Raw genomic sequence first — 20,384 nt, 5'->3', positions numbered from 1 at the left:
GCCTTTTTTACATTTCCTTGTGATACGTAAAGCTTCTTTCAAATTGAAAATATGTTGAAACATTGATGTTTGCCTATATTCATTCTTATAGAACATAATCATAGAGCATTACAGTGCAGTACAGGCCCTTTGGCCCTTGATGTTGCGCCACCCTATGAAACCAATCTGAAGCACATCTAACCTACACTATTCCATTCTCGTCCATATGCCTACCCAATGACCATTTAAATGCCCATAAAGTTGACAAACCTACAACTGTTGCAGCCACTGAGTAAAGAAACTACCTCTGACATCTGTCCTATATCTATCACCCCTCAATTTGAAGAAATGTTCCGAGGTAAAAGGCTCTCACCATCCACCCTATCTAACCCTCTGATTATCTTATATGTCTCAATTAAGTCACCTCTCAACCTCCTTCTCTCTAACGAAAACAACCTCATGTCCCTCAACCTCTCCTCATCAGACTTTCCCACCATACCAGGCAATATCCTAATAAATCTCCTCTGAGCACTTTCCAAAGCTTCCACATCCTTCCTGTCATGCATTGATCAGAACTGCACGCAATACTCCAAGTGCGGCGGCACCAGAGTTTTGAACAGCTACAGCATGACCTCATGGCTCCGAAACTTGATTCCTCTACTAATAGAAGCTAACATACCATATGCCTTCTTAACAGCCCTATCAACCTGGGTGGCAACTTTGAGGGAATCTATGTACATGGACACCGAGATCTCTCTGCTCATCTACAATACCAAGACTCTTACCATTATCCCACTACTCTGCATTCCTGATACACCTTTCAAAGTGAATCACCTCACACTTTTCTGCATTAAACTCCATTTGCCACCTCTCAGCCCAGCTCTGCAGCCTATCTATGTCACTCTGTAACCTACAACATCCTTCTACACTATTCACAATTGTACCGACCTTAGTGTCGTCTGCAAATTTACTCACCTATCATTCTATGCCCTCATCCAGGTCATTTATAAAAATGACAAACACCAGTGGATCCTTGTGGTACATTTTCCATCAACCACCACCTTCTTTCTTCTTTCAGCTAGTCAATTTCCAATCCAAATCGCTAAATCACCCTTAATCCCATGCCTCCGTATTTTGTGCAGTAGCCTACCGTGGGGAACTTTATCAAACATCTTATTGAAATCCATATACACCACATCAACAGTTTTACTCTCATCCACCTGTTTGGTCACCTTCTCAGAGAACTCATTGTTCAGTATATACCACAACCTTCCCATATCTTTGATACAAAATATTCATTTTTTTGTGTGAGAATTATCTAGGTATCAAATTTTTCATTTGTTTGAATATACCATATTGGCTTTATTCTAATAATGCCGTGATGGTAAAGTACTGGTTGGTCATTCACAATGATAGTTAATGCTAACTGCCTTCTTTATGAATATTTTATTTTTATAAATCAGAACTTCATGTGTGAGGGATACTTTGAAATTTTGATGATATTTACCCATGCTCTACAGAGATATATAATGCCTTTACATGAAGCCATTAGATAAACTAGTTGGAATATGATGGTTAGTAATGCTGGCATGTGCTGATTGGGGTATTTCTAGGGATTTGCTTCTTCGACTTTCCGTACTGTGATATCATTGAACTATGGTTAGCAACTCTCAGACAATGAGGACACCACGTGAAGACAAAGAGGAAGTTTTTATTCTGTAGGAATTTGTGAATAGGAATCAAAATTCAGGAAAATTGGGCATGTGTGAAAAGTAGAGAGTGGAAAGCACAGCAGGTCAGGCAGCATCAGAGGAGCAGGAGAATCAACTTTTCAGGCATTACATTCCTGATGAATGACCTACGCTTGAAATGCGATTCTCCTCTCCTCGGATGCTGCCTGACCTGTTGCGCTTTTCCAGTACAACATCTCGACTCTGATCTTCAGCATCTGCAGTCCTCACTTTCCCCATGTGTGAAAAGTAGTATAAATCTAGTGGCATGGAAAAATAACTTTCACCTTCTTGCTGTTTCTACTTGATAAGGAAAATATACCTTCTACCCTCAGTCCCAGTGCCACTTGGAGGTGTCATTCAGAATGTCTCATTTGACTTTTATCCAACGCATTATGAAATGATAAAGAATGAAAACATGGCCAGTGAATCAGAATGCAGATCCAAAGTATAACTCTCCAGGAAAAGCACATTTATATGCTTTGCCATAGTGAAACTCACATAAGTCTAAGTCTAATTTATACAACTATAAGTCATTTCATTTCAACTTTTTTTAGTGTATGCTTCTTTTATTTAACATATGCTAAAAATATGAGTACTTACATTTCTTATATCATATACCTGTAGTTAGATTAGGGAAAGAGACAGATCCACAAAACTATTTATTCCTTTATAGCATTGCCCTAATAAATGTCATCATTTAATTGAATTTAATTTATTAGTTGGAGCTATTGAATTATATCCTTGAAAAGAATGAGGGGAACATTCAACCAAATATTAAAATAATTGCAAGATTGTATTAGTCTAATTTGGTGATACTTTGCTCTGATTTTTTTTATGAAGGAAGTTTGAGATGGAGGTGTAAAGCTCTGGTCTCCACTCAGGGCCAATGGAGAAAACAGCATGTGAGGCCTTGGAGCTTTCTTTTAAAATTGGAACAGTAGAAACAACCTCAAGCATGGGGACAAGCTCCCACAGAAACAGGATTTTTTAGTTTTAGCTTGCCTCTTGCTCCTGGGGCATCTCGGAAGAAAGTCATCTTCAGTTGTTGAGGCTGTGATGTCCGCTGTGTCCAACTCAGACTCCAACGTTCTTTGACGATAAATGGAGGGGGAGAATCCACAGTTCCGACAGACTTTCCAGCTGTTCTGAGGGAGCAGGTACATTTTGCTCCTGCTCCATTTACGAGTTTGCATCTTTCATGGGGTTCACATGCTTACTCAGCACTGCTTCATCAAACCAAACTTTGTATGTCACAGGACGTGACCTTGTGTTGACCAGACTCTTACCCACACAGGGCCATTCCCATGATTTTGGCATCAAACTTCGTCCCTTGAAGTAAACTGTCTCTCTCACTTACAGGACTCTTGTGTCCAGCATTGGCGTTCCTGATGCCGTTTCACCCTTCCCACCCCAGGTCTGGGAAGTTCAGATTTAACCTGGTGCGGAGTCTTCTCCTATAGGCAACTCTGCTGGAGCTATCCCTGTAGTTGCATGAGGACTAATCCAATAATCAAATAGGAACTGAGACTATTGGGTATTGAGTGAAGCTGTGGCCTATTTCTTTAAGCCTGCCTTCAACATTTGGACTGCTCTTTCCACCACATCATTGGCCAATGGATGGCATGGAGCTGTCCTTGTATGCTGAATGTCATTTGACTTTAGGAGATATTTGAATTCCCTGCTGGTAAATGATGGCCCATTTTCTATGACCAACACTTCTGGGAGCCCATGTATTGTAAAAGATGCGTGCAGCTTTTTTGTCATTATCTCCGTGTTTGTCAAATGAACTCTATGAATGTCCAGCCATTTTCAGTGGGTGCCCATAATGATTAAGAACATTGAGCCCATGAAAATACCAGCACAGTTGATGTATAACTGAGTTCAAGGTTTACCCAGCCATTCCCACGATTGTGGGGGAGCTGCCAGCGGTAATGTTTGTCCTTGTTGGCACTCTGGGCACTGCCCCATCAATGCTGCTTTTGCTGCATCCAATCCTGGCCTTAACGTCTTGCTAATATCTTTATTATGGACACCCCTGGATGACCTTGGTGGAATTCACCCAGTATCTGGCAGCAATCTGTGCTCAGGGCTCATCAATCTTGCTCCCCATAACAGCACGTCCTTCTCGACAATGATCTTGTCTTGCCGGGTCCAGGAAGATTTCAGTTCAGGTTGTGATGGCCCTTTTGTTCCCCACTTCATGACCAGCTGTTTTAGTTTTGTCAGGACCTAATCTTTTTGTGGCCACTGTCTGATATTGTCAGCTGTGTATGTTTAAAACCAGAATGAACTCTTTCAGGAGCAGCACCACTGGTGGTGTATCTGCCAGTGGGAAGTGGCTCAAGGCATTCACATTTAATATTTGGCTTCCCAGATGGGGTTCCAACTTGGAATTGTACACACTTAGAATGAGAACCCACTGCTGAACTTGACCTGAAGCTATGGGCTGAACACCCTTATCTTCTTTGATTAACCCCGCAAGAGTTTGCGTTCTGTTACTATTACAATTTTACATCCACAAAGATATTGGTGGAACTTCCTCACACGGAAGATGACCAGCAAATGCCCCTTCTCTATTTGACCATATTTGCGCTCTGCTGTCAGCCAAAGCATACGTTATTGGGCTATTTGTGAGCCAACACTACCCCAATACCATCGTATGTCAGGACCAGATCTAGCTCAAGACTAAAGTGTGCCAACACCTAAGACAATACTAGCTGCTTCTTCACCTTCCTAAGCGCTCCGAGACCATTTCAAAGGCTGACCCTTTTTCAATGGCAGATGTAAGGGGGATGGAATGGCTGCCAGGTTAAGTATGTACTTTCCGTAATAAATCACCAATTAAGGAAAGACCTATGCTACGGTACAGACAAGGAAACAGGGGCACCTTTGATTGCCCTCACTTTATCTTCCAGTGGGTGTCACCTGGACTTTGTCAACTCTGTAGCCAAGAAGGTCACCAGGGATGCCTGGAACACATCTAAGGTGTATATCTGCCTTGGAGAAACATCTAAGGACAATGTCCAAATTGCTTAATAATAGCTCTTTCAGTCGCTAAGAATTTCCTGGGGGTGGAAAGGTCACTTTGGGTGTTTTGCAGGAGGTGAGCAAGGCAAAGCTTTTTCAAAATTGGCAAACAAGTTGAAATAGGAGTTGCCTGTGTCTATGAAGAAAAGGGAAATAATTGCAGCAATAGATCAACATTTACAATTGCTACAAATGCAAACAGAATTGTTGGAGATTACTAAAATGCAATGCAAATGACGCAGCTTGAATTAGGAGCAACAGCAAACACAAAAAAAGCCCTCGCAGATCAAAAAGAAAGAGAAAAGGAAATGAAACAGTTTGAATCATGACTGAAAGCAGAGGAGAAAGGAAAGGAAGGGATGGCCTCAGCAGAAGAAATGAGAGTTTTTGAACTTTTGAGGTTGGAACTAAAACTTAAAGTTGACTTAAAAAGGCAGAGGTAAAAATGAAAAGTAGGAGTAGTGATGAGGACAGTGATAGAGAGCAATCCCATTGTAGACAAAGGCCTGGAGGGGATCTGTTTAAATGTGTCCCAAATATTGCCAAAGTTTGATGAGAAGGATGTAGAAGCCTTTTTATGTTTCATTTGAGAAAATGGCTAAACAAATGAAATGGCTGGTGACCATAAGGATATTGTTTGTTCAAACGAAGTTGACAGATAGAGCTAGTGAGGTATTTGCATCACCATCAGCAGAAGTATCTGGGGAGTATGATGAGGTGAAAATAGTAGGTAAAGAAATTGAGATTTTAAGAGATACGGGAGCAAGTCAATCTTTGATGGTGAGAGAGGAGGAGATATGTAATTCAGAATGAGTATTGGCAGAAAAGGTGGTAATATGTGGAATTCATGGTGAGAAGAGCTGTGTTCCATTATATAATGTGAGATTAGAGAGTCTGGTAAAAAGTGGTGAAATGGTGGTAGCTGTAACAGAGAAATTCTCGATTCTTGAAATATAGTTTGTCTTTGGCAATGATATAGCTGGATCACAGGTGGGAGCAATGTCCACTGTAGTTGATAAACTGGGGGGAAATCAGGAAATTGAGGTGTTATAGCAAGTATATCCTGGGATTTTTCTGACTGTGTGGTAATCAGGTCACAAAGCCACTGTTGAAAACAGGAGAAGAAATCAAAGAATAAAGATAAGGAAATTGAAGTGCAATTATCAGAGATTATGGTTGATCAAATGGCTGAGAAAAAAACAAGTACATGGAGGACAAAGTAGATATTCTTCAAATTAGATTGTACAATAAGGAAATTCTCAAAAATTGAGATAAATTATAGAGTTACATTCTCAAGAAAAAAACAAAATGACATGCAAGAGTCATTACGTTCATATAAATAGATATATGGGGATAAACTAGGAAGTATTAATCTGATTATGCATGATATAACTATGGAATCATAGAATCCCAATAGTGCAGACAGAGGCCATTTGGTTCATTGAGTTTTCAACATCCTCTGAAGAGCATTCTATCCAGACCAACTACCCAACCTTGTTGCAGAATCCTGCAATTCCCATGACTAATCCATCTAGCCTGCACATCCTTGGACACTATGGGCAATTTAGCATGACCAATCCACCTAACCTGCACATCTTTGGACAGTGCATCTGTGAGAAGTGCTATTCCAATTAAGCAACATCCTTATAGACTTAACACTAGAGTTGGCACAGGTTCAAAAAGAGATGGAATGCATGCTCAAAGACAACATAATTGAAGTCAGTTGTAGCAAATAGAGCTCACTCACAGTAATGGTGCAAACTTAGATGGTACCCAACAGTTATGTGTGGACTCTTGAAAAATGAATGCAGTTACAAAATCTGATTCATATCCTATTCCATTGCTGGAACACTGTACTTAGAAGGTATAGACAAGCAATTTATATTTCAAAGTTGAACTTATTCAGATGATACTGGTGAGTACCTTTATCCAAAACACCAAAGGAAATTTCGGCATTTGTGATGCTGAATGGAATGTACCAGTTTGAAGTCATATCATTTGGTATAAAAAATGTGCCAGCCACATCGCAAAGATGAGCAAATAAAGTCATTTCAGGATTATCCAATTGTGTGGTGTACATCAACAATCTGGTCATTTTTAGTCACACATGGAAGGAACATTTGCAGCATTTATCAGAATTGTTCAATTAACTTCAGGAGGTGGCTTGGTAATAAACCTGGCTAGGAGTGAGTTCATAAAAGCCGAAGTCATGTCCTGGGCCATGTTATTGGACATAAATAGATGGACCCATAGGATGTGAAAACAAAGGTTATTGGAGAGTTCCCATACCATAGATGAAGAGGGAAGTACTACGATTCCTGGGACTGTCTGTTTTTTATCAGAAATTTGTACCAAACTTTAGCAGTGTGGTTGCTCCACTGACTGACGTGTTAAAGAAGTGCAAAAAATTTTAGTGGGTGGAGGAATATCAGAAAGCATTTGACAGCCTGAAGTGTTAACTGCTGCCCCAGTGTTAACTGCACTTCATCACGCAAAGTCATTCAAAGTAGCTAACAATGTGAGTGATGTGGGCATCAGTGCTGTACTCTTGCAAGAAGATGATGAGAAGATAGATAGATCTTTTGGACTTTTTTCAGAAAATTGAATAATCATCAACAGAAATATTCCTCAATTGAGAAAGAGATCTTGAGATTGGTGTTGGCATTGCAACATTTCAACTTTATATTGCCAGTAACGTGTCTGAGACAATTATATATACTGAACACAACCAATGTTTGGAGAAATTTAAGGATAAAAATTTCAAACAGTTTGGATGAAGCTTAATATTGCAGCCATTCAATCTGAAAATTATATGCATGGCAGGATGAGAGAGTATAATTGTTAATCCATTGTTATGAATTTAATGAAAGAAGATGGAGGCATTTGGTGGTGGGAGAAAAGTGAAGTGAAATGAACTGTAGTTGTGAATGTTTGCATGTTTACAGTCAGTGTAATATCTATGTATTGTAGAGTCCTAATAGTATAAGGCTATAGGTTTTTAAAAATGAAGCCTTCTTTGAATATTGATGGTTCCTTTCTTTAAGGGGGAGGTGTGATGATACTATGGTTTTTAGAGGTGTATTTTGTCCTGGTATTTTTTATGAAGAAAGGTTGAGATAGATGATCTTATTCCTCTCTAAAAGTTGGGGTTACAGTTTACAGCTGGGGTTCTCGTCATGTGACTAGAATTGAATGTGAGACAAATTGTTTTACTGAATTTACCTTTGCCAAGTGTGTATTTATGGGGTGTTAATAAGTAATAGTTAATATATCTATTGTTTTGTTAGGCATTTAGTAGAGTTACAGTAAAGCCAATTCTTTTCCTTTCTTTTTATTTTGTCTGTATTTTAATTTTAGTGCAAAAATAAAGTGTGTTTTTGCTTAATGTTGAATAGTTTTACCAATCGAATTGAATCTGAAACACAATATCTTATGGTTAACATTAAATTCAGAAAAAGTTTGGATTCAGGCTATCTTCTTAAAATATTTTGAGGGGGTTTGGTCTGGTCCATAACTCTAATAGAAAGGTATATGTGCATATTGGGCCTACCATAAATGAAACCTGTGTAAGATAGCTAAGATAACTAAGATAGCTTTCACCCAGAGTGACTTGCTTACTTTCTTGGTGAAAACCTTTATTTTTTTCCATTCATTATAGTAAGTTTTATTTTAAGTGCTGCATATTTTATTAGCTTCCAAAGGTTAATATTGGTTTAATACCAAGGCAATGATGGAATAAATTTCAGTAAGTGAGTTTAATGCCAAGTCTGAATGGTTAATATATTTTTGATAGCAAGACAAAAATAAAATAAATTCAAATGCATATGCTTAAGGGCAAGCTTGAATAGTTTTATTATACATAATTCTCTAATTTGGAACTCTCCTTCATTTTTAGACTGGTGTAGAGTCTGCACTGTTATAGCTTACTTCAATAAACCGTGGAAAGTTTAACCAAGATTAATCATAACCAGTTTGCTTAGATATTTCATCAATGAACACATCTTCCAGATAATGTGCCTTCATTCCATTGCATTAATGTCACTTAGTCCTGAATTATTGTTGGTGTTTGTTTTTTTAAAATGGTTTTGGAGCTGTCTCAGAGCAAGATTATTTAATAAACTTTTTTTTTGAGAAAGCATTATATAAACTCAAAATCCAACAGGATTCAATTTGGAGAGAGTAAAGAATTTGAAGTGGTAATAATTCAAACATCGAAATTCTAGTTCTTAATCACTCAGCATCACAGAGGCATTAGTATCAGCTGGGCTGTGATTAGCAAAGCATCAGGGATACTCCCATCAAACTCTTCAGAGGTCAAGAAGCTAATTAACCTCTGCCTTAATTCTTGAAGTGGCTCTCAATAGTGAAAACTGGATTCATAAAGAATTTGTGAGAATAGTCATTCGGCAGTAAGAATAGCCATCTGGCACGCTTATCTGGACATTTATTTAAGTAACTAAACCAAATGATTAGTGAGAACACTATAGGCTTTTCTTTTGCCATCATAAATCCGATGTTCCATCAAACTAAGACTTATGTTAAAGGGTATAAGATAATATGTATGACCAAGATGTCTTTATTCTGCCGTGGAAATTTGCGTTTATTCTGTATAAAAGATGGACTTTCTTAATTTGTGATATTTGTTCTTGCAATGTATCGCATGTTACATTTTTTTTCATTTGCATCTTAATTGTCATGTTGTAGGTCACCCCTTGTTAAAATTTCGGCATTTTTCTCATTTCACACACCGAGGCTGAAGTTTACAAGAAATTTACTAAGTGTCAATATTGAAGAAGTTCTCATTACGAGCTCCAGTGAAATACTCATGCCATTCTCCGAAAGTCACCTATTCATCACTATTCAAAACATCCCATCTATTTGGTCTTCCCTCTCACCAGGTGCCAAAGTACTCACCCAAAGCCAGGACCTCTGTGATTTCTGGCACCAGTGCCAGAAAAGTCATCTCATTACCTATTTGCAACACCTCTATTCAAAGCACCCCATTCATCTGATCTTCCTTCTTACCAGGGGCCCAAATACTCATCACCACTCTGTGATTTCTGACACCAATACTATTTTTAAAATCCAGCTGTTCATGGGACAAGCAGTGCCAGCCCATAGTTGTCCTTCACCATGTGTGTAATATGAGGAGAACCAAGAACAAACACTTCTTAGGGCACACAGATGGCACAGCTGACACTTTATTGCAAATGGAAATGGACATTTGTAAATTTGTTGATGTTTAAGGTCAAGTTACACACATTACCTGTCTTTGGTGTTTGTCTAGTTTAGAACCCGTCTATGGAACTGCTATTCCTTCTCCAATGCTCAGATTAGACAACATCCTCGTCATGCCAACAATTGTGCTGCACTGTTTCTACCAACCCCTATTAGAACCAGGTTCATGAGCCCTCCACATGCAGTGACCCCAGCACTGTTGTCTTAGATATTGTTTTTCCAACTTTGAAAAGTATTGCCCCTTCTGCATCCAGTCCTTAGAATTGATCTCTCCAAATTCTCTACCACAACATTGATCACTGATAACCACCCTTGACTTTCATTAAGCTGACCCTCAGGATTGAGGATAGTCTACCTCCTGTCTGATTTGATACACAGGCCTGGCTAATATGTTATAGGACCACTGACTGATTGTGTACAGCTCCTTGACTGACTTACTGAGATTCCCTGGACTGGCTGCACTTGGGCCTATAGGACTGCACAAACGTCCTGGCCCAGACAGTCTCAAGCTGCCAACTGTCCGTGTCCAAGTTTATGAACTGATAACAGAAAATGCCCTTGAATTGTTGTACTGAGGCCCATGATTGAAGTCTATCTTCTTTGGCCTATTCCGAGGACCAGTTGAATTGGACTCTAAGATACGGCCATTTTGTTGACGTGGACTGTTTATGCAAATACTGCTGGTGTGTGGTGCAGGTGTGAGATTGACGTAACACAGTATTGTTCAAGAACTTGGCCATGCTCTTGACTGATCTTGAGTGTTAAGAGAGCAAGCAAATGCTCTGAGGTAAACCCTGGTCCGATTTATAAGTTTGGGGGTTGTTTGTGTGTGATGTGTCTTTCTAACTTATTAAAATGAAAGGTACCTGTCCACTCTTAACTGAAGTGCAGACTGGTATTGTAAGTGAATCGGAAATGTACTTTAAGGATGTAGTGAGATTAGTACATGTCCAGTGCCAACATACATGGATGGTGTTGTGTGGGCAATCACTGTCCATGGAGCTTGCCCTGAGACCTTGGGCCAGAGGAGCAAATGGCGAGCTGGAGTCAGCTGGTAAACAATTTCATGTTGGAAATTTTTGCAAACTATCTTCTATCCAGTGAATGGGAGAATGAGAAACTGTATATCAATGAGGTGAGATTAGACACTAATGGGTTGCTAATTTATGCAAATTGACCTCTTGCCACATTTGGCAGGAGAATAAATGCTTATCATCACATTGAAAGTCTCATTTCTGTCGATCTCATCCTGTTTTTTCAAACTGACTTGCAAATGCCCATGTCATTTGGGGCAATGCCAGATTTCCTACCTTTGCCTCAATAAAATAGGGCCTTTTGTTCATGGTTATGCCTTGGTTCCTATTGCCATGCCCATCGACTTAGTGACCAGTGTTCTTATGCTGATTGTTAATACCTATCTGCGAATTCAAGATTACCCACATATTCAAACAGAAAGGAAAAGAATTACCTGAGTTTCTTATACTTCTGCTCTCTACCAATTTCTGCAATTTCTTTGGTACGGTTCAGTTTCTGCACGTTTGTGCATAATCCTTAGGAAATAGATTGTGGAAAGATGGATCACATAAGATGTGGGAAAAGAAGTACACAAGACAAAATCATGTAGTTTTTGAGAAGGGAGCTGGATGGTGAGGTTGTGAACTTATATCATTTTACGCAAACATGCCCAGTTGTTTTTGTATGACTACATTTTGAAATAGTTCACTGGCCTCTCTCTTGATAACATATGTCTTCACAAATTTATGGGAGAACAATAATGTTTTTAGTTGATAAGGTAAACAACATAGCCTAGCAGTTTTGTATTGGCCAATATTTCGGATTCTTAAAGAAGACAGAAAATGATCTTACAATATCATAGGGCATAAAACAGTGTATCAAAACCAGAAGCCATCTAATCCATTGAACAGATGGCAGTTCTTTCAAGAAGCTTTCAGTTAGATTCACCTTGACACCTTCCCCCTCTCCAACCATCATTTCCCCCATTGATACCCTACTCTTTTGAGATATCTCTTCAGTTTTTCTGCAATCTTTTGATTGGAATTAACATAATATGTTCAGATAAAGATTATTCTCAGATGAAATCATTGAAAGTCTACACACAGAAATAAAATGTTTTTGACTAGTTAGTCTCATTCATTGATCTTTGTAGTTGTATTGGATTGCTTAAGCCTGGGGGTGGAGCTGGTGAGTTATATAGCCACCGCACAGAGAATGTTCTGGAACTTGGGAGCTAGGAAATACAGTTAGTTTCAATGAGTTCTAAGGTTTTCTGTAAATAAATTGATTGACTTTAAAACTAGAGTTATCTCTGCATTGTTCTGAGATAAAAAACATAAAAAAGCAATACAAGAACTCAAACCAAACATACATGTTGTGATGAGAACCCAAATATAACATTGTATCAATTAATTGAATCTCTACAGGGTTATACTTTTGTACTCATAATGAAATATAAAAATGTTGCTTTTAAATTTGTGAAATCTTCCTTTTATTAAAAGTGTATGAGTGCTTGAAAATATTCATTCATTATAGGGTTTAAAATTGACAGTGTATTAATGTGGCATTTTTTCAACATTTAAGGCACAATGTACCAGATTTTGATCCGAGAGAAATAATTGTGTCTCATTAAACAGTTTTGAATATTAGTTTGAAATTACATTTCAGCACTCATTGTGGGGGTGGTTTCAACATTTTAATATCTGTACTGGAGCAGCTGAGTTTTGATGAGTAATTTTTATCAAAAAATGTGTTTTTCCCTTTAATTTAGCAATTAACTAAACATTTCTCTTCAAGTTAAGAGGAGTATAGATTTATTAAAGCCGTAAGTCAGGGTACGCAAGTTCTGAGAGAAATTGGAACTACCTAATTATTGGCTAGGTACAACCTTTTTTGAAGCTTTTTTAAAATTAATTCATGGAATGTGGGCAGCGCTGACTAAGCCAGCATTTATTGTCCATCAAATGCCCAGGGGACAGTTAAGAGTCAATCATATTGCTGTGGGCCTGGAATCACATGTAGGCCAGAACAAATATGGAAGGTTGTTTCTTTCTCTGAAAGACATTAGTAATAGTTTATAGATTTTCTGGCTTCGATACGATGCATTAGTTAAATAGAGAAAGAAAGTGATGGTGAGGGATGGTTCACACATACCAGAGAACAAACAGGCTAATGGTGCAGAATATTTTGGTCTCATTAAAATTGGGGTGGGGGAGTGGTGGTAGCATTTTGCTCTGTCACCCAGATGTTAGGGAATTCTTCCCAGGTCTTCTTTTCATCCATCCTCCACCTTAAATTGAGAAAACAGCTATCTGAGGACTTAACTTTGAAAACCACATCTAGTCACCCTGCAATAAAACTCTTCAAAACATTTTCCCTTTTAAAAAAAGCTATTTATAGGCACCAAAACTATGACTTGAAAAGATTGTCTACATTTAGGATTTTCTCATGAAGTGACTGCTAATTTAAAATATCCACCAATCAGACAGTAGCGAATAAAATTACACTTACCTGCCATCTTCAGGGTAAAGGATGAGCAGATAAAGCAAGAGCTGACAACCATCTGAATGGGTAATTCACAGCCCAACTGGACATCTGTGCAAAGTGTTTCTGAGAGCTGAAAAATTGAAAATAGACATTATGTAGCTCCAGCCTTTGTAAGGGGAGATTGATCCTTTTCTAGATCGATTTTCATAGCGCAAGTTATATTTGCATACCTGTTCTAGAATTGAGAATCTGTTGGAACATTTCCTGCGTAGTAGAAATTCATTCATCAGCATTTGCCTTATTGAAAAAGAACAATTTTTCACACTGACCTTTCTCAGAAAATGTAGTGAAATGCATTACTGATTCCCCATTCTCTGTACACACATAGTGACTTGGTGGGGCTCCGTCAAACTTTGATTAAAAACTAACCATATTGTTGTAGGACTGCAAACATTTAAAGGTCTGATAAGGCAGGAAAGGACAGCTTTTGCTTTTCTTGACGTTAGGAAAACTGAAGGACTGTTGCAACAACCTGACAGCCTCATGGTCACTTGCTGACATCAGCATGTTATTTCCACATTTTTAAAATATCTGAACTAAATTCTCAAATTTCTATGCCAGAACTCTCTCATTCTTTGATAATTGTCTGCTGTTGGGGTTACCGGTCATGACTGTAATTGTAGATAGATCACTAAAGTACCACAGAACTATAAATTTGCTCTGCAAAATTGTGAAAGTTACTACATATAATGCCCAAATACTCAAAAAGGTATCGACCCTAATACATTAACTCCCTGAATCTCACACTCTCCTAACCTGCTAAATATTTCCACCATTTTGTTTTTATTTCAGATTTCCAGCATAGAATCAAAGAGGTGTACAGCACGGAAACAGGCCCTTCAGTCCAACTCATCCATGCTGACCAGATATCCTAAACTAATCTAGTCCCATTTGTCAGCAGATGGCCCATATCCCTCCAAACTTTTCCTTTTCATATATCCATGCAGAAGCCTTTTAAATGTTGTAATCCGTAACAGCTTCTACCACTTTTACTGGCAGCTCATTCCATACACACACCATCCTCTGCGTGGAAGAAGTTGCCCCTTAGGTCCCTTTCAAATTTTTCCCCTCTCACCCTAATCATATGCTCTTCAGGTCTACCCCACCCTAGGGAAAAGATCTTGTCTATTCACCCTATCAATGCCCCTCATGATTTTATAAACCTCTATTAGGTTACTTCTTATCCTCCAACGCTCCAGGGAAAACAGCCTCAGCCTACATTGCCTCTCCTTATAGCTTAAACCCTCAAACCCTCACAACATCCTTATAGATCTTTTCTGAACTCTTTCAAGTTTCGCAACATTCTTCCATTAGGAGGGAGACCAGAATTGCACACAATATTCCAAAAGTGGCCTAACCGATATCCTGTACAGCCACAACATGAGTTTCCAAATCCATGTGAAGTATTTTGCATTTGAAATAGTCAGGGCATGATTTTGAATGTCAAAACCTGCTGAACAAGCCATTTGTCAGAATAAACAGATTATTAAAATTACGGCACAAATTAGTTACCATGTTTGCCAATACATCAGGACTGGTTGCGTTAATGCAATGTCTAATCAATACAATAACCATACATTATTTTCACACAGGAGACGGCTGCTCCTATTGCTTTTGTGCGGTGTTTTATTGCAGCTTAAATTGTGAAAATAATGTTTGCAGACCAATTAATTGAGGAAATAATATTAGGGGACCTTCGATAGCTGATGGCTGTAGCTCAAAACTATCTGTGAAGAATAGTTTCTCAATTTTTATTAGTTAAATTACACTGCTGTTGAATACAGGTCTCTAATGTCTACTTTAGATTTTCTGTCAAAAACTGTCATTAGCACATTGGATCTGGCTCGAGCTACTAGCTAGTGACTATACATCTGAGCAGCAGGTTAAGATATTGCTAATTCTTTCTTTTTGAGCCTGATTTCATTCAAATTGCAACCTTTTTGTGTTATGATGCTACTAGGTTTTGCAATTTACACTGACATTATGCCTTTTCATGTGGACTTTGATGATGTTAAGTGTGGGATTTATATATATTTTAGTATTGTTATTTGTAGTTTGGATTTTGAAATAGTGTGTGGGTTTTGGTCTGTATATAAGAGTGTTTAATGATTAACTTTCCAGTCTCTCTGGACGTTTTTCTTTAGAAACAAACTATGAGAGAGAGAAGAAGATTCCTGGAGTGATGAATAGAATATATTTGCACTGTGAGAATTTTATGATTACAAAGTGTAAACATTGAATAGCATTAGCTTGTGTGTAATTTAGAAACAGAAATTGGTTTTCTTTTCTTTTGAAAGAAAGACCCATAGATTGAAAACCTATTAGCGTCAATTAACAGAAGTAGTGATTAAAATTAGATGTAAGAACAGTTGCTCTTAGAGAAAGGATTTAGTTCAGAACTGTTAAAAAAATATGTTATCTCAGTGGAAGGACTTTAGTCTGTATGTCATTGCTTATCTGTGGCAACTCGCCAATTCAAGAGCCACCATAATTGCTTAACTAATGTTATGTCATTCCCCGGCATATCATGAACGATCAGTCAATATTTGTACATTTTTAAACCAAAAACACAAGGCTACAAACAATAGCCATCTGAGAGTCACCTGACGTTTTGTGGCTTGAGATGGTTCACTGTCTCAAAGGGAGAGCATTAACATTCCAGACAGATATTGAATCAATGTGTTTTCCTGAAACTAATCTGAAAGGACATTCTCAAATTAAATGGGTCATTTGAACACAAAGATGTAAGATGTCTTGAAATCTCATAGTATTAAGTGACAACACAGGTTGATGGAATACACACATTCCTTTGTCTGGAAAAGGACCTTGCATTTATGGAAATCACATAATGAGGGAACGATTCTTCTTTTAAGTGAGCTAGAAGTAACTTCTATAAAGATTTCCACTAAAAGTCATCGACGTAGCAGCAAGTCATCCAAGTAGCCAGGATAACAAACAGCAATACCTTGAAATGGGAGATCCAAATAAGAGGATTCACACACACACCACAACTCCCAATCTGTTCCAATTTCCGATTTACCTGACAACCAACTTCTTAACAATGCTACTGCAAGGAATCACACAGCTTGCTGAGAATCCTTTACATTATAAGACATTTCAATCTTAAAGAAACAAAACCATTAAAGAAATTACAGGTATAGCGTCAAAGAGACTGAGATATTTATCAGTCGTAACCATAAAATGCCTTCATATGTATCTAATCCTCATGTGTGAAATGAGTGAGACATTATGTTTTAAAATCTAGGATATGTTTGTGATAATGAGTGTTTATTTTAAAACTCTTAATACATGCTTTTAGAATTATTTAATTGGGATACTAAGACACTTTAAGACAACACAGTTTTCTTTTATAACAATATATTGAACATTGGCAGGAGAAGATAACGTGTACATTCTGGCTGTATTTTAGAACAGGACAAGTATCATTTTTTGAGGTACTTGGAACATTTTTCACAGCAATATATAGTAGATTTATTTTAGTAACCCAATTACTGTGTATGCAATGGATTCATTCAATTCATTATCAGATACCAAGTTGGGTAATAGGATCAATGGGAAGATGTGAATACATCATTCTGGTCCCATTAGAGTGCACTCTTTCTGGACAGTCACATTGGTCACTGAAGCTCCACAATCTTTTACAGTTAATTTTCTTCAATACGCAAGCACAACAGGAACCTTCTGGTGAAAAGGGAGCGGGGGTGGGGGACAGGCCATTAATAAAAGCAATTTTTTTTTTAACATACACTTGAAGGGTCAACATATACTATAACTTCACTGATGCCTCACTATTTCTTAAGCCATAAAAAGTACAAGAGATCTGATTAGGTCACTACACTTGAAGAAACTTGATATTGTAGCTTCAGTCTAGAACACAGAAAAATATGAGAATAAATTAAGTTATCTTTGCCCTATTTGTATTCATGTGGCATGCAAATTTGCACTAAAAGAAATGAAATTGCATATTAGCCAGACTTATTGCAGATATGCTTTCAGTAACACCATGAAAATATCAGATTATTTGATCATTATCATACTTTTCAATGGGAATTTGTGGAATGAATGGCTGCCATATTTGCTATGTTACAACAATGATTATATGTTAAAAGTGACTCATTAGTTAATAGATGAAAACATACTGCAGGTGATTTGGTTATGGGGTAGAAAAATCTTCAGTTTCATGTAAGAGCACTTCTGGATAAAGAGAAATGACAATAAAAGTATATAATTGCCTGTAAGGTAACTTGTACCATCCTGAAGTTTGGAAAGATGCTATATAAATGTAAATGTTTCAAGTCTGTGGAGGAGAGAGATTTAGTGGTTGAGGATATGTCTTAATTTGAAAATCCAGAAGGGGACTGAGAAAGCAATGATGCTTTTCTCATTTCTAACTTGATTTGATCAGCACGTATCAAACTAAACTGAGTATATTTGACCTGGCTCAATTCAACTGATTGTTTTGACATGCATATAAAGATTTGTGTCACTACTCATTCTGTTCCTGCAAATTAGATACCATCATTTGTAACTACATGAACTCTACTGTAGAGCTTAGTTGCAATTAAAGAATTGTAGACTTGATTTGTTTCTGATCAATAAGTAAGTATAACTGAAAAGGCTTGTGTTGAGGAATGCTAACAAGTACTTAATTTCCCACTCCTTAATGATGTCCACTTTGTGCCACTGCTTTCTATTTGCTATTCCAATTCATTTCTCTCCAACTGACAACACTTTCAAATTTCTCACAGACATTAGCGATGGTTGTAGACTTTGAAAGTCCTTTCACAGGAAAATCTTGATGTCAAATGTTGGTGTGACCAAAGATCTACAACTTTCTTGGGTAGCTTAATCATATGAAAACTAGTCCAGGGCTTCAATTTACTGTAAGCATCTTTCTATGCAATTTGTTATTCTCCTAGTAGGAATGGCTGACAACTTTAACACAACAGGAATTCTGGGTTATCTGATTTGATTCATCACGATTTTACTCAAACATGATGAGCTGGCTCAAGAGTGGTCGACTCACTTTAAGCAATACCTCTCTTTTCTTTCTTATTCTTAAAATTATTCAAAATAGCACATTGGAAAAGCTTTTCACCGTATTTTACCATTTTTCTCACTGTGAAATACATGTGACAATAAAACCATTAATTCGTTCAAATCAAATGCAAAAAGATGAACTCTGGCATTACTGTTCACAAAGATTTCCTCCTACAGCAGAAATGCAGCAGCTACCTTTGCGGTAATATCCGGTCGAGTGAACAACAATAGTATTCAAAATCTAAACTAAATAAAAGGGTAATATTTACTTTGTGATTCCAGAATAATCTAGCACCAGCAATGGTTGGTTAGTTGCTTTCTCTACACCAATTACATTCCTGTATGCTTTTCCTTTTTGTATGCAATGAAAGACATGAAATCAAACTGATTTTATATTATAAATTTAAAATGGGCTCAACCTGTGTTTGGATATCCTTACCATTGCTAAACATACGTCCAGGACTCAGTTTGAATTGATAAATGGCGATCATATCAGACATGGGTCACAAAAGACTATGTCAGACTGAAAAGGCTTGAAATGTGCTATTATGATACAAGTTACTGTTATTGGACAAATCAGATCCCAATCTAATTTCTGGCTTGATCAATCACATTTTGTATGCTTTTATTTCACAAGATGGTCTGCCACTAAATTTAAGCACGTAATGCAGCACATTTGGTTTTGTGATAATGAAATAGAAAGTTTGTGACCAATCCAGTTTCAACACCACCAAGACACATGAGCTTGTGTTACTATGTCTCAGTTCAATAATATCATTGTCCATCATGATCTTAATCTGTTCCCTCATTTGTGGTGATCTCTCAGAATTGAGTCTGCAAAGATGATGTGCTACTGATAATGCATTCCTCATATTAACATCATGACTGGTTAAAACCATTTTCCCTGCTTATTCCCATAAATTGATTTATGATTCTGTAGTAGCCTTCATAAGATACCCTGGCAGTTCTCTTGAAGATAAAAGCCCAGTGCTATCAAGCCATTCTATGTTATCTGAATACTGGAGGTCAACTTCAGAAATTTCAATTTCTGATTCATTTTCTGATTGCTCTCCTCTTTATATTCCACTACATACTCCTTTCACTATCATTAGTATATTTTTTCTATCATCTCTATTAAATCTCTGTAACATGTTAACATGACACACTCACTGATTCTTTGTCATGTTTAGAGTACTCACTACATAACTTAAATCTTGAATTTTTTTATGATTTGATAAGGTCCAGTTAATCTTGCTTTGTGTCTGTTAAAACAAAATTTCAAAACTTTGGTTTTGGATATTTGCTGTAGTTACATCATTTGTTGAGCACCTTTCAAATGTATTTTTAGTCAACATCTGTGCATTGGTCAGTTTCTGTCTGAAATTCAATATAAGCTGGAAGCATTGTGTCTGAGCTTTGGTTTATCATATATTTTTAATCATGAGGTTCCTTTACCTCATGTCCATATATTAGTTTAAAAAGACCAAATCCAATGGGCTAATTAGGAGCTTTAATCATAGTCTTCAAAGGTTGATGCCATCTGTCCAATGCAGTGACTTGGCTGATAAGGAAAGGATTTAAACTGTTTTTCTCTCAATCTAGCAACAATTTCTTTGAATATTTTTAATGTAAATTTTGAATGCCAACCTCTTTGGTTTTCTTTGGGTAAGCGATGTCTTGTGACAAAATTGAACTCAGTTTTTCAAGATCACCTCGGCCGCAAATTTTCTAAAGGCACTGCTTCAAGAAACCTTGTGACAACATCCCTCACCATTAAAAGATCCT

General features: G+C 37.5%; 1 long non-coding RNA gene across 4 annotated transcripts in view; it reads right to left on the bottom strand.

The window, feature by feature from the left end:
- The window catches only part of LOC148147647 (uncharacterized), a 93,555-nt gene extending 79,609 nt beyond the window's left edge, over positions 1-13,946 (bottom strand). For 3 of the 4 annotated variants that reach the window (XR_015759482.1, XR_015759483.1, XR_015759481.1), the window contains exons 1-3: positions 13,709-13,922; positions 13,503-13,608; positions 11,446-11,527 (exon numbers count right to left, since the gene is read on the bottom strand). This is a non-coding gene — a long non-coding RNA (uncharacterized LOC148147647). Of the gene's footprint in view, positions 1-11,445; positions 11,528-13,502; positions 13,609-13,708 lie in introns of all 4 variants that reach the window. The other variant, XR_015759484.1, reaches the window with a different exon arrangement.
- Positions 13,947-20,384: the final 6,438 nt, after the last annotated feature.

Source organism: Chiloscyllium plagiosum, unplaced genomic scaffold (genome assembly GCF_037043375.1).
Source record: "Chiloscyllium plagiosum isolate Xiang-an unplaced genomic scaffold, Cpla_swu_hap1 HiC_scaffold_15, whole genome shotgun sequence".
In the NCBI taxonomy this organism is placed as follows: Eukaryota; Metazoa; Chordata; class Chondrichthyes; order Orectolobiformes; family Hemiscylliidae; genus Chiloscyllium; species Chiloscyllium plagiosum.
Note: the sequence above shows the minus strand (reverse complement) of the source record. Positions and strands in the feature narration are given on the sequence as shown.